At 42.7% G+C, this 14397-nt stretch overlaps 1 protein-coding gene across 1 annotated transcript in view; it reads right to left on the bottom strand.

Annotated features, from left to right (window-relative positions):
* Window positions 1–14397, bottom strand: part of sv (paired box protein shaven) — a 99909-nt gene that overhangs the window by 80371 nt on the left and 5141 nt on the right. The gene's annotated exons all lie outside the window — the stretch shown is intronic.

The raw sequence follows: 14397 nt of genomic DNA on the forward strand, positions 1-14397 counted from the left end.
CCCCCGTACTCCCCACGTTCCATTCGTACACCAGGTGTCCGGCTTTACTCGATTACAGAATCTCGATCTTTATTCGCTATCTGGAGAGCAAACGAACACTTGTTTGAAATTCATCGTGATGACACATTCCAAATGTGTCTCGATAAAATTCTAGTCACGATCGCGTCGCGATTAAAGTGCGTTTATAGCGACAACTTCGTCGTAAACGATAATGAACTTATTACACTTTGAAAACATTAGGTTTTTTCACTTGTACGAGAAAAGCTTTCTCTTCCTTTCTCTCTTTTTCCATTTAAAAATATTCAACTTTTCGTAGAAAAAATTTTTAATTTACATATTACCGACATTCGTTCACCCGGTATATATTCAACGCGGGTTTACACACGGATATATCTGCTAAACGGATACATTCTCAGTTACACGGGCATACTATTTGCCACCTAAGTCCACCTATTATCTGTATCGGGTAAGACACTACCGCTATTGTTCGCGATACGCAGATCTATTCACCGCGAAATATCGTAATCCATATTTTCGCGATGCATCCGAATGATACTGAAACAATTAAGAGACACACACAACTTCAATTTTTGTCAAAAAAAGAAATTTAATATTTTTTCCGTAAATTAAAATGAAGATAATCGTAATTAATTAATAATTTCATACGGTGAGAATTATATTTTTAAAAATATGCAGCATGGATTTAACATCATGCGTATCTATATAATTCTCACTGTGTTGATGTTAACATCATGGGTTTTAAATGCTGACTATGATAGTGTTGATATAAACACACCAGGGGTTCAATCGAGACATGTTAGTGTTTATATCAACATCAACGATGTTGAATCCACGCCGATATTTTTCAGAGTGTTTGTATCGCGAAGATTAATCGATCGGTCGACCGTGTCATTTCTGCATTTTCTGCATGCATCGAGTCACCTTTAATTATCGTATATAACAACGCTAATACGCAATCCATAATTGAATTGAAACTGAAAAGCAAATTTGTGGAATCCTCGCATGTATGCGATGTATCGATGCTAATCGCGTGCGCGAGACGGTGCAATGTAATACCGTTCCAAAACAGCCGTGAGCTCGTAATATTCTGATATATACAGTGTCCCGCGAGCACGGAAGCCGAGGATTACAAGTAGTCGTCTTTATCGGGTCAACTTATCACAGACTTTTGTGAATCAAGGCGGTTATGCAAATAGAGCTGCTTGTTTCTATTTCTCTTTTTCCTTGCTTCCTTCTTCTCTCTCACTTCTCATTGTTTTTATAGCAAACGCATTCGTGGTGTGGTCTCGGTGTCTTACCGTAAGATCCTTCTGGCAAACGCCTCTGTACCAACGGATGTCACTATAATATAACGCTACGTAACACTGCTGAAGTCACGATTTGAATTACATTAACATTCGATCTAGAGATCTCATTGAGAGATGTCTGTTGAAAATTTATAAACATCAGACGTTATGAATTTTATCGTAGTCATTAAAATATAATCATTATTTTTAATACATATGTACATATATCTATTTATAAAATGCGAAAAATTAGCTATTAATGCTACGAAAATGTTTACAATTTATTTATCGATAAAAAATAAGATAAAAACATTGTTTTTCCACAATTTCAGTTTTTTAATTTATACTGATAAATTTGATGAGATATTAAAAGCTGAAATGTGCGAATTTCTTCGCCGATGACGATGACATAATTGACATAAATATACATGCGAGAACACGGTCGACTCGAACTACCACGGCAGTCTTGGTAACTATCTGCCTACGAAGCCAATCAGCACAATTTGCAAGCGGAAAGCTTCTTAAAACGTCGGTGCATGCAGCTTGGGGGTACATGGACACGGAACTGTCCAGTTGCCGCAATCCCGCTTCTGGGCTCTCGCCAGGAAATCATCCACATTATCCGCCGGTGCACAGTGAGATTATGATAATTCTTAACGTTGGGGCCCGGGGAATAGACGCGAATTCTTGCGTCGCACGAAACTACCGATATATCAATGTTACCGCGCATGCGGTAACGGATCAACTTTAGTGATAAACCATAGCGACGGGACCCGCGGCGGCCGACGATGCTTATCGGGAATTGGGTGTACCAATGTTCCGCCTCCATTACGAAAGATTGTCAAAGCAAAGTGGCCAGGACCTCGAGAGGAATCCTTGTTTTCTGTCGCCTTCTTTACGAAGGCGTGAATTGTCGCCATTAGTGAATCTTTACGACGACCGTGAATCCGATATCTGCGCGGTTTGAAATTGACACGAACAACGCCGTTCTTCGGATCAGCAAGCAGAGATACAGAAATGTCTCACGCTCGAGTGCATCACTAATTACGTTTACGATAAAAATTTACAGTTTTTCATGCACTCATCAGTCAAATTGACCGTGTGTCGAAGAAGATTTATGTGAGGTTGTGGCTCGTTTGCTCTAGAAATAAGTAGCGACATTTATATGCACGTTACATTCTCAATTATAGTTATTAACTTGCTGTTAATGGTCTATAAAAATTTTATATACGATGCCGTGCTCAGCCTCGATGATCTAGTCGTTGGAACGGAATGAGCAGCTTCAAATATGACCTATTCCGTTACATCGAGGTCTGCATGCAAACATTCTGTTCATTCCGAAGCTGAATCAAACTATTAATTCAGCAAAAATAGTTAATTAACCAAGAATATACCGATATTACTACGCACGATTTCAATTCTAGGATTATAACAACGGACGTATAATTTACGAGCGTAATTTTTGTAATTCGCGATGTAACGCATGTTTTATACTTCTCTGTCACAATTTACGCGATATCCATGAACGAGAAAAGAAGAATATTCGAGACAGCGTTACATTACAAGCACAAATAGATCACAAACAAGGGATACGACGAATGTTCATACGTTGATCGAGAAACAGACATCACTTCATCGATGAACGCTTCGACGAAGCGCTCGCGATGTTCACGCAATTGCTGTATCTCGGTCGATAGTAGGCGGAAGAATTATAAACGGGGAAAAGGCACGAATTGTTTTTTACCAGTACTATACCACCGGCACACGTAATGTTTCTTCGGCTCGAATCGCGAACCCGTTTCTCCGTCCTGACTCTGCATCGGAAGCAGTGAGAAAGAAAGAGAGAAAGAAACAGAGAGAGAGAAAAAGAGCGACACAAAGAATCATAACGACGGTAGAAGACGACGAGAGAGAGAGAAAGAGATAGAGAGAATCAGTAAAGGAAGGGAAAGGGAAAAAAGCCGAGATACAATCTCTAATTGTTCGCGATCGGCCGCAAAACTCGACCGTTGAAACGACTACATTGTAAACTGCTCTCGGCGGCTGCAACTATATATATAACTAAAATACAAATATTTTCGAGTAATGGTTGTTAAGATTCTAGTCCAAACTTGTTGATGCTAATTAATTAAAATTAGAATCTTCATATATTTTCGCGAAGAAATTTTATTTTAAATGGGACCGCTAAAATTTTCAATTTACTAGGAATATTGTTACACATACCAAGTGCGCCCAGAAATACACACACGAGAGGCGAGAGAACTGAGTTACTAAGAGAACGACTTGGTAAGGCGATGACGTACTGGGGCCACGTCGAGAATTGCGCAACTGATCGCTACGCGAGAACTTGAGATATATCGACATGTATATCGCGCGACTTTGTCGAAGATTGCAGCTGCCGTGAATTGCGAACACGCGTGGCGAGTCATACAATGCATATCGGTCGCCGTGATCGGCCGAGTTTCAACTCTATAATGGTTCTCGGAATTTTCTTTAAAATGCTTCAAACGGGTGCTTTTTTTTATATAAAAGACTTGGATAGTCTTCTTCGAGATCTAGCAAACATATTAAATATCTCACTGCAAGGAGGAATTCCAGTTGCACGATTCTCATGATGTGTGCCGAGAGAAGTAATTCCAATTATATTACATCTGATATAAATTGAATAATCGCAAGACCGTAATATTTATCTGTAACACGTCATTGCGACAAGCAAAAAATTGTGACGCCGGGATCTCTCATTTCCGGGCTCCAGAATTCCGCTCAGGAGATGCATACGTTCGATGCAATCAAATCAGGTGCGAAATATATCGTAATTGGATTTCACCGGAAATTACGGAGAGCGACCTACTTTGCGATATGCCACGGAAGGCATACTGTGATTGCGGGCGAGGAAGAAAGAAAGAAACGTGAGTGTAGAAACTGCGTGGGCAATGTGTATCGGTCTTTATCGCGTCGCCCCATCGCCTCGGGTGGACAGACGACTCAGAGGTACCTATCGCAGATCGTGATTGGCTCCCGGCTAAGGAAAAGCGTGGTGCTTAACGTGGAACTTTCTCCGTGTCGCGCTAACGTTCGCGCTCCTGTCCGTTGTATTGCATTGCATTACGTTGCATCGCGCAGAAACTCGGCCGAGTCCTTTCCGATCGTCCTCGCCGCGACCTCGTCCCGTAGGCGTGTATTACTACCTGCCACTCAATAATGGTCGTATATGGTTTTTATATAACATTTTCTTGTCATTTATATTTTTTTTCTCGCGTTTTCCAATCCATAATATTACAAACATAAATTTATTCTCTTACAAAAAAATAGGTAATCTTACAAATCTGATAAAAATATTCTGGCTATTTCGTAGAGCTTATGACAAACTTTACTTGTTTAAAAGTAAAAATTATCAGCTGTATATAAGATAAAAAGTACATATATTACAATTATAGTAAATTTATTCAAGTGATTATATCTTACAGTAAAGTTAATCATACTATTCTCAAGACTGTAAGCACGAACAAGACTTTCTCATACTATTCTCAAGACGTGGTAAAAAATACAAATGTATGATCATTTGTATTCTTTACCACGCAATAAATTTCGTCAGCTAAGGCAAAATAATAATTAAAAAAATAATTTGTTGATAAAATAAATGCTATCTGGATGTAATTTATAGATTAAGAAATAGTAATAAATTGCAGTAGCATAAAATTCACTTTGCGAAATGTAAAAAAATGTACTTTACACAATATGGCTATACTACGACGATCACTCGTTTATTAGAAAAATTAAGTAAATTTTATATAAGCAGGGTCTCTATATGGGTCTGCAAATTTTATACAATTTACTAGAATTCTAGCACATATTACTCTACATTTTTCTTCGTGCTTTTAAAATGGTTTATGAATAAGTAAAAGAAGACATTTAAAAATATAAGATCGTACTAATTAGAAATTTGTAACACTATCAATTATGATTAATAATTGTACAATGACCGATACAGTTTCGTCCTACGCTATCAGTGCTATCACACTCAGACTGACCCGGAAGAAAAATTTGTCTAATGGCGACGCGGCGCCTCGACGATCGCGAAACGGTGGTTTCATATCTTTCTGACAATACTCGTTTCATATTCGTTGAACTATGTAATGCAAGGAACGGAGATTAATAATTTGCAGTTTCCCACCCCGACATTATCGGAGCACGAGGCAGGCGGATCGCGAACATCGTGTACCGGCATAGAGAAAGAGAGAGAGAGAGAACAAACGCGTTGTGTTCAGCAGCCGCGGCTGCTGCAGGGTCGACCGGTCACGATGGCTCGGGTAATGATAGCCTGCCCTCGCCTCATAATCAGTCCCCTATCTTAATTTATGTTTGCCCCTGCCCATCCGTCCTGTATACGACTCGTCTTCTCTTCGATGTAGGTACCTGCTGCTCTTGCCGGCGCTGCTGACTCTTTACTCCCGCTAATTTACCGTAATTCGACTGCGAGACAAGCTACGTACTTTTGATTCCGTCGCTGATTTGTTACGAGCACGTCGAATCGACCTGCGTCTGACCCTGCCTAGCCGCTTGTTCCCGCTTCCGGTGATCACGTCGATGCGCAATGGGTACACTACCGTGATTTATCTACGTTGCGCTGCAGCTCTGTTAATTTCAATTGTCGAGAAATGTTGTTTATACAATGACATATACATAGACCAAGCATTGCCAGGTTTTTCAGTGATGAGGAATGAAGCCGGAAATTGACAATTTAAGTGATCGCCGTAACATTTCTGCTTTCTCTGAAGAAAGAGACGCAATGGACCCTGTTAAACAGTCATCTTTCAGCTTCAAACGGGATGCTTGATCTATGCCCTCGGTTTAAGACGATGTAGTTTTCATTCCCGTAATTAATCAAACGCTTTAAATTAATTTGATAAAATATTAACTCACAAAAATCTAATACTAGTCATATATAGTTTAATACTACAGTATAGTATAGCTATCAATTAATTATTAAAACAACGGTAATTAATTACAATTACTGTCATTCAGTATTGGCTAAACATCTAAAGATTCTGACAGCCGTTCGTTCTCGGCGATCGGCTGTCAGAATCTTTACAGGGTGTAACAATACGAGAGCGCACGAAACGATTCGCCGGCCGAGGAGGTAACGCGACGGCCGAGCACCTTCGTGGCCGCGCGATCGAACGGTTGGATGATCAAAAACCAGTTCATAATCAGTTCAAGCGGAAAAGCATGTGCGGCGGTGGCGACAGCGGCGGCGAGAACGCCAGGTGCCGCTGCTACGAACTCACGTGGTGCACGCACGTGCGCTCCCACGTGTAAACAGACGCGCAACGACTTGGTCGTCGGCTTCCATTGGTAGTTACGGCGATCGATCTCGATCGGCGTCGATGCACTCGAATCGGCGAACCGTACCGTATGTATATGCACGTACGTATATCCTTTGGTTGGGATATAATTGCGAGGTATCGGCCGGGCTCTCTCTTGACGGAGGTCTAGGTCTAGGAATGGATTCCATTGCCGCGCCGGCCGCGCGGCATAAGCACTCGGGGCTGATATAGTCTGGTGCTCGCGAGGGTGCAACGTGTGGCCTCGTTACGTTAATGGCGTCATGCTCTGGCGCCCCACAGACTACTCTGCTGACCAGTCGGCTCTGAACCGGCAATGCCGTCTACGAACGACTCGCAGAACCCGCCTGCCTCCGGGGAGACCGCCATGAAGATGTTGCGGCGTGTGCCAAATGCGTGCGCTTGCTCTCGAGTCTCGATCAAACTGGTTAGAGAGATTACACGATAATTGTATGAAAAAAGCAATGAAAAAGCAATGACGGTCGACGTGACGTACATTATTATGAGCAATGGAGAATACGTGCTTCTCGATGAAGCACGACAAATTTTTTCAAATGTCATAAATATATATTGACATTAGCGCGATATAAATATTATAATATTGATCACAGATATCGATTTCTAATTCTTCTATTAACGATCGATTAAGAATTGTGTCGCTGACCGCGTTTCTTCTTTAAATCGGTAATGGGGCGTCTGTCTTTAAAGGACGCGAGAGTAAGCGTTGAGTAGTACGCGATTAGTAATCAGACTTCCAGACGAACCTGTTCGACTTCCGTCACTGGCGCTAGTCAACTGGTACTTCTTCAACTTATTAGTAATAACAGGCTCTGATCAGAGAGATTCGCAGAAGAGAGAACTACGAACGTTCGTGTGAGCGATGCACTTGATATAGACATTCGTGTAATTATCGGGAGCGAATAATAGCGCTCCCCCGATTCGTTTTGCTCTGGACAACGTTCGGAGACGCATCTTCGCTTTGACGCGCCATGTGAAGATCATTCGCTCGATCTGTTCAGTATCAAAATGTAGGGTAAATTCGGGTAAGATGGCCATACGGATAAGATGGCCATAGTTTTTCAGAATGACCACAAAAACGCTCTACTTAACGATTATTAAAGAAATTACAACCTATGGTTATCTTATCCTTATGGCCGTAATATCTGAGTTTATCCTATTCAGTAATCTTCTTTCTGAGACTCACGATACACTATTTCCAATTTATTTCAAAATAGTTGTCAACCGTTCGTTACCTGTGGGGTACTCAGAACACCTTGCGTTTACAAATTTGCTAAATGTTTACGTGTGAATGTTTATTATTATATATTTATAGTGGTAATTGATAACAATTAAAAAAAATTATATCTATCTTTATCTAACAGAATATTATCTATTTTTATTTATTAATAAATCATTGAAGAGAGAGAGAAAGAATAATAAAATTTTAGACATAATACTAGGAGTGTCGAAAACATCCCATGCAAATAATTGCGTTTAAAAGAAATCACGCGAATAATGTATAGGGTTAAACATAAAGTCCAGCAAGTTAACGACTCACAGTGTCGAATAAGGAAAATGTTCAACTTGGGCAAGTTATTTCTAGAGTCCGCAGAAACCATTAGTATTCACGAGCACCCCGATAATTATTAATCTCTCGACCGCGAGCGAATGTAACTCCAGGAACACGAGACGCCGACATCTCGCCTCGTAGAGTCCTCGTAGCGATCGTTTTATCTTCTTGCACCCGATAATGATCGAAGTGCTAGGCAGGCGGGTGCGAGAGGAATCCTCCGTCGAGACTTTTTGCTCGCTCGTTAAAAATGGCACGCAACACGCAATCCGTAAAAGACCTACGAACACGACTACCGAACAACTTGTTACGCATGATCAAATCTCCACCCACTACAATTCGTCAGCACTTACTCATGTGCGTTTTCATGTCCTCTCTTGAGCATTTATTTCTCTTTCCTTTTTTTTACATATATTTTCCCCATATCATTAAATTTTACACAATCGATGGTCCATCGATACCTTTATTAAATAAAGCTAATACAATTTATATGAAAGCATCTTATCGTAATTTTTTTTTATTAATTAATTAATTTCATCCATTTTTATATAAAATTTAAAGTTTATGTTGAGAAAAAATTGAGTAGCTGGCTCATTCGAAAATTCGACACCAACGTATATTCCGAAAAGAAAACCTAAAACGACAACAATAATGGGACTTGATGCATCAGTAAAAGCGGCGTGAAACCGTTAAAATACAACACGCATTTTCAATAGCGAGCGTGCATTCAGGTTTGTTCACCGGCCGGTTGATCTCGCAACTGCACTTCCTCCGACTGTTTGCGCAAGTATCCACGTACTACTCGGTACTCGAGCATTACGAGCCGGCGTTTGCATTGGCGGGGAAGCAGGTACCGGTCGTGGCTGCGTGTGCACGCGTTCATATAGGCACACGGATACACACACAGTGACCACTCGGAGCTATATAACATAGGTTAAACGAAGGCTACTCACTCGGAAGAACCCGGGAGGAGGGGGTTCGAATTAAGTGAGGTCTTACACCTCAAGAAATGAATATCCCGCCGGTAAGCAATCCCATATAGATGATACGGAACCACGGCGGAAATAATTATCACTGTGGAAAGCATGCACAAATGAAAGCACCGCGTGAAAAGCACCCATTGCTCGCAACTACGACTTTTTGCAATTCCCTCTTTTTTTGTTTCCTCTCTCGAAATAGATTGCGGATTTATATTGGCATCATGATGGAAAACTATTGCGTTACTAACAAAGTGCATCTCTCGGCTACGTGCACGAAACCTGAAAAATACAATTGCTCCTACTTGTAATTTTGTCTTCTTGAAAATTTATGATAGCTGACGTATCTGTTTCTGTTATCTGAGGCCACTCCTCATTTGCGCGTATGTCGCGCAAACAGAGACGCGTCGCGAAAGGTTACAATCATCGAAACGCAACGAGAATTCGGTCTCGATGACCGGCATGCACTTACGATGATACCGTTGCACAGAGCAGCCACACCCTTGTCTGTGTACAAGGATATACATACGTGGCATCGATATATACACGGCGGGCTACACACGATATATACACCTGGAGTTGTACCGATTCTATCTCTAACGTCCCAACGTAGTGGTCGCGAAACGGAATCTCTCAGCTGGTGAAGCCACCTCCGCATAATCTCGTAGATCCATTTAGAATCGAGATCTTAACTTTCCGCGCGAAGAAATTATCCATCGATGGCAGTTTGTCGCGGTCGAGATACCTCGCGTGATTAACAAACAGATATTAAGGAACTTGTCCTGCTCGTAAAAGTAACGTGGAAAATATTACATCAAATGACACAGGCACGGATATATACATATAAATGTTGATATTCCATAATCGGCGTTGGTAGTATCTACAAATTCCAATTGAGCAACGTTCGTCCTGTCGACACACACACACACATTCATCGATACTTGCACATTCTCGATATTTAATATCGAGACGTGCGGATAGGTTGATCGGGAATTATGCGATCGCCAACTAAAGTTCGCGCGATCGGCAGGAAAACCTCTCTCGGCATAGGACGGATGTATGGTCTGTGTATGCATTGCGTATTATATGTAACTCGCCTCGCCTCTTCTCTCCCTGCTCGCTTTCCCCGCGGTCGTCATTAAACCAACTGCTCGAGACAACTGGCGCTGATTATTTAGCAATACAAATCATTCCCCGAGTGCGCGAGTGCGTACCGTCCCTCCTTCTCTCTCACACACTCCTTCCTTGTCTTTCTCGTTCTGTTGAACGAGTTCTCGCGTGCGCGGGCGTGGTACTGCACGTACTACTTATGCGAAAGGCGAATAAAACACACATACACGTATACAAGAGCGAATACACGGCTCTCTCGAGCGGCATGTGCATCAGATACCAGACGGTAGAAACAGTTTTGTTGATTAGCAGGCTCGTTCGAACCAGCCGTATTACTTTGTCGCATCGCCAAGGAATGTTCTCACCGGCAAGCTATAAGTATCCCACGTAGTAAAATGTTGATGTATCGTGCGAATGCGATAAATGTTTTAAAGGATACCTAATAGAATGTACAAATGAATTCTCGGCGAATCTTAATCTGCATTAATTTCTTTACTCATTGACGCGTACAGTCCGCAAATGTTTGTATACTCTCTCAAACCTTTCGAGTAACAATCTCGTTCTAAAGAGTGAAAATCTTACTTAAAAAAAAATTACCCTGGCTCAATTATCATTCTTCGTCACTTTTCAGAATTAGATTCCACTCCAGAGATTTTAAAGAGTGACGATTCTCAATTCAATTGAGAAATTTTCAAAACTATTTCTATTCCATTTTGAAGCCTTTCGATAAAGGAGCAAACGCGAATCGTAAAAATGACAGCGACATTCTCTCGCGCGACGTATATAAATCCGTATCTGCTCGTATCTCTCGACTAGCTCTCATCTCGCGATAAAATATTTCCGAGGGAGCTACCGACATACATCGCTCCGAAATTCCTCGTGGCCGCCGTACGCAATTAATAAATATCGCCTGGTACAATTTACGATCCGCGTTACGTCGTTAATCACTCGCGCGCGCGTGCTCAGATCGCCAGTGCCGCCTGTTCCGAACGATGCAGGTGGGGAATCGATAACAGAGATGCATTAGAATATTATGACCTTTCAAAGTGCATTCGGTGATTCACCGCGGGAGCCGCGATAGCGCGTTATCGCGGCGACTACTCGCAGCGGCGCGGGTCGATGTTATCGCGCCGCTATACTCTCGGCTAATCGAGACAAGCGAGAAAGGGAGAAAAGGAAGAGGCAGGGTGCTGACCTCGCTTCCTGAATCGTTCAGGGCGGTGGCATCTCTCCGAGGAGGCTCGGCGAACGCGGAAAGCGCTGCGCAGGCACGTCGCGGATTGCGCCAGTATTCGTGCCATCAAATCGACCAGATAATCTTTGATTTCAGCCGACAAACGTCAGCTCGTTAAGCTATTCTTCATCGTCGTGTATTATTCGAAACCGACTACGATACGTGACAGGTACGATCTACATTTTCACATTTAAATTTCACATATTATCTACGTATGTAATTAATTAGTTCTAGTCTAGATTTTTATTAGATGTGTCTTAATCTTAATTCAGCTGGCAATATAGAAAGCCTATTTTATAATTTTACGACTCCAACTCGATCAAACGTTATTAATTTTTAATAAGTTTCGAAATAAAATTGTAACGAACAATCTTAATTAGGTCTCACTAATCTTCAGATTAAAGATATAAAACTATATTCAATTCTATTTAGTTTTTGCAAAGAGAGTGAGAAAATCATACATTTTTTACATCGAAACGATTGAAATTTGTACGGGTCTAGATTTCAATACAGCTCCATTTTAATGTCGAGAAAGGAAAGTCACGTCTTGAAATTATAATCCAGAGCGTATATAAGAGTATTAATCTCAATAATGAGGAAATCTCGCAATACGTAATTTTCGCGCTATTACATTTTTAGCGTCACGCGTGTGTCTCATTCGTTCCTCTTTCTCTTTCTCATTTTCTTTAATAAAACGCCTTGAGCATGAACGAGAAAATTACGCGTACGCGAATAGGTCAAAGTATAGCCGCTGCGTGGTTTAAAGTAATCTCGGGTATGGATCGGCCGCGCGATACCGCAACCGGATGCTATCGTGTCGCCGTCGTCGACTCTCCGCGCGTCCGGCAAAAATCCGCGCGCCTCAATGTCATTATCCCAAACGAGATAACGCCGCGCATCACCCCGGCTGGTGAGTCTCCTCACTATATAGCATATACGCAGGGGCGAATGCTTCCATCGGTAGGCGAGGTATGCGGGCCTTACGCTGCGCGCGTAAGCGCACTCGCGAACGCGTGCACTCGCGGAGAGCCGCATTATCGTGGGATTACGTAAGCGGCGAGCCGCGGCAATACGATCGTGCTTGTATTACGCTATAATTAGGATCGGGCCGGGGCCGTCGTAAACGCGCGCGTATAGACACACAGATATATATATGCGCGCGCATACGTGTGTGAGTGCGACGTTACTTACGGCGCGTAATCCGCGCCGTATTAATAACCGACGATAAACGTTAACGTGAGCCGCCGCCGTCCGAGTCTCTCCCATGCAGGACTCGAGAAGAGGAGCGTAAACTGTTGCGCGCGCGCGCGCGGATGCCGCTGCCGAGGACTACGGATCTCGATAGCGCGGGATTAGAGAGCGCTTTTTGAAGGGAGAGGTCACGTAGAGCGCGCTTTCCGTTTGCGTTATCAAAACACGGCTTGGTCTCCCACGACGAGCCGAGCGCACGAACGTCGACGGAATATTTGAAATTCTGCGCTGAGTTCGTGGCTTTTACCGCTGAACTGTGTGTTGGTGTGGATTCTAAAACGACCGGTGCGATTCGGGTATTAAAGCGAACAGTCGCGATAGCTTGCTGCAGGTTGCGGCACTTTTTTTTTCTAAATGTCCGCGTAATCGTCCGACATTAAGGAAAGCAAACTGGTTTTGCGTGTTTCCATCGAACGAACGTTTGACCGGCGCACGACTTACTTATCTTTAGCCTCGATCTTGCAAGCAAGCTGAAAAATCGCAGCAAGGTACACACTATGCGCATGTGGGAGATACCGCATTGTACATCGATGCTCGAGTATAGTTCTGCAGATGTGGAATTGCAAGTTTCATTGACCAATGTCTTATAACGATCATTTTTCTGAAAAAGGCGTGGACGCGTATAGACTGTCGCTGATTGCTACAAGTTATGCATTAATTAAACACACCCCGATAAATATTAAAACGTATAATTTCAATTTTTAATTAACTTAAAATTTACCCAGTTTAAAATCTTTTACATTGTAAAAACGTTTTTTTTTTTTCTTATTTTTCTTACGCGATCGAAAAGTGAGTAAATTTTGCGCTAAAAACGACGATCACTGTTATATGCCTCGCAATTAATTCCCGATTAAGCGCTTCTAAATGAATACGCTTACTAAATTAGTGATTACGAGTAGAAGCAACGGCGAAAATCAAGATCTCGCCGTGCTCGTTCCCGACGTGCGCTTGATTAATACCCAGATGTAATTACGCACTGCTTCGGGAGAAGGACGGATGCGAGAGAAGAGGGCAACCTTCTTCACGTTGTGCCTCTCGTCGGACTATGTGGGAGGAAGGTGAGAACAGAGATGAGGCACTTCGTAGGAAGAAAGAGGAGAAAGAATCCGAGGGGGGAAAAAAAAAATGAGAAGAAAAGACGAAAAGACGAGAGAAAGGGAAGCGGCAGAGAACTCCGTCGAGCTGCCGACGAAACAAAATCCTGACAGATTTCATCGTGGGCTGACGTAAACAATTTGCGAATGTAAATACCTGTTGAATATTGAGTGCGCTGGCAGGGCCCACGGGGCCCCACGCCGGGCCCCCAACACCTTGCGATCGTTTACCCTTTAAACTCGTGATTACCATCCAGCACCGTCTCCCACCTACCGCGGCGAGGCGTGTAAGTCATCGGCATAAATTATACGTGAACATCGCGCGGCGATGCTGGGGATCCTCCTCGCCACTTCGTCGAGAAGGAGGTATTCTTCGGCTCTAACCGTCTGGGTCCGCGCGTGCAAAGAGTCGCGCGGGTAGAAAACGATCGAGACATCCTTGACACGCGCGGGATCTCCTCTCTCTCTCTCTCTCTCTCTCTCTCTCTCTCTCTCTCTCTCTCTCTCTC

This window comes from Cyphomyrmex costatus, unplaced genomic scaffold, assembly GCF_001594065.2.
Source record: "Cyphomyrmex costatus isolate MS0001 unplaced genomic scaffold, Ccosl1.0 scaffold245, whole genome shotgun sequence".
Classification (NCBI taxonomy): Eukaryota; Metazoa; Arthropoda; class Insecta; order Hymenoptera; family Formicidae; genus Cyphomyrmex; species Cyphomyrmex costatus.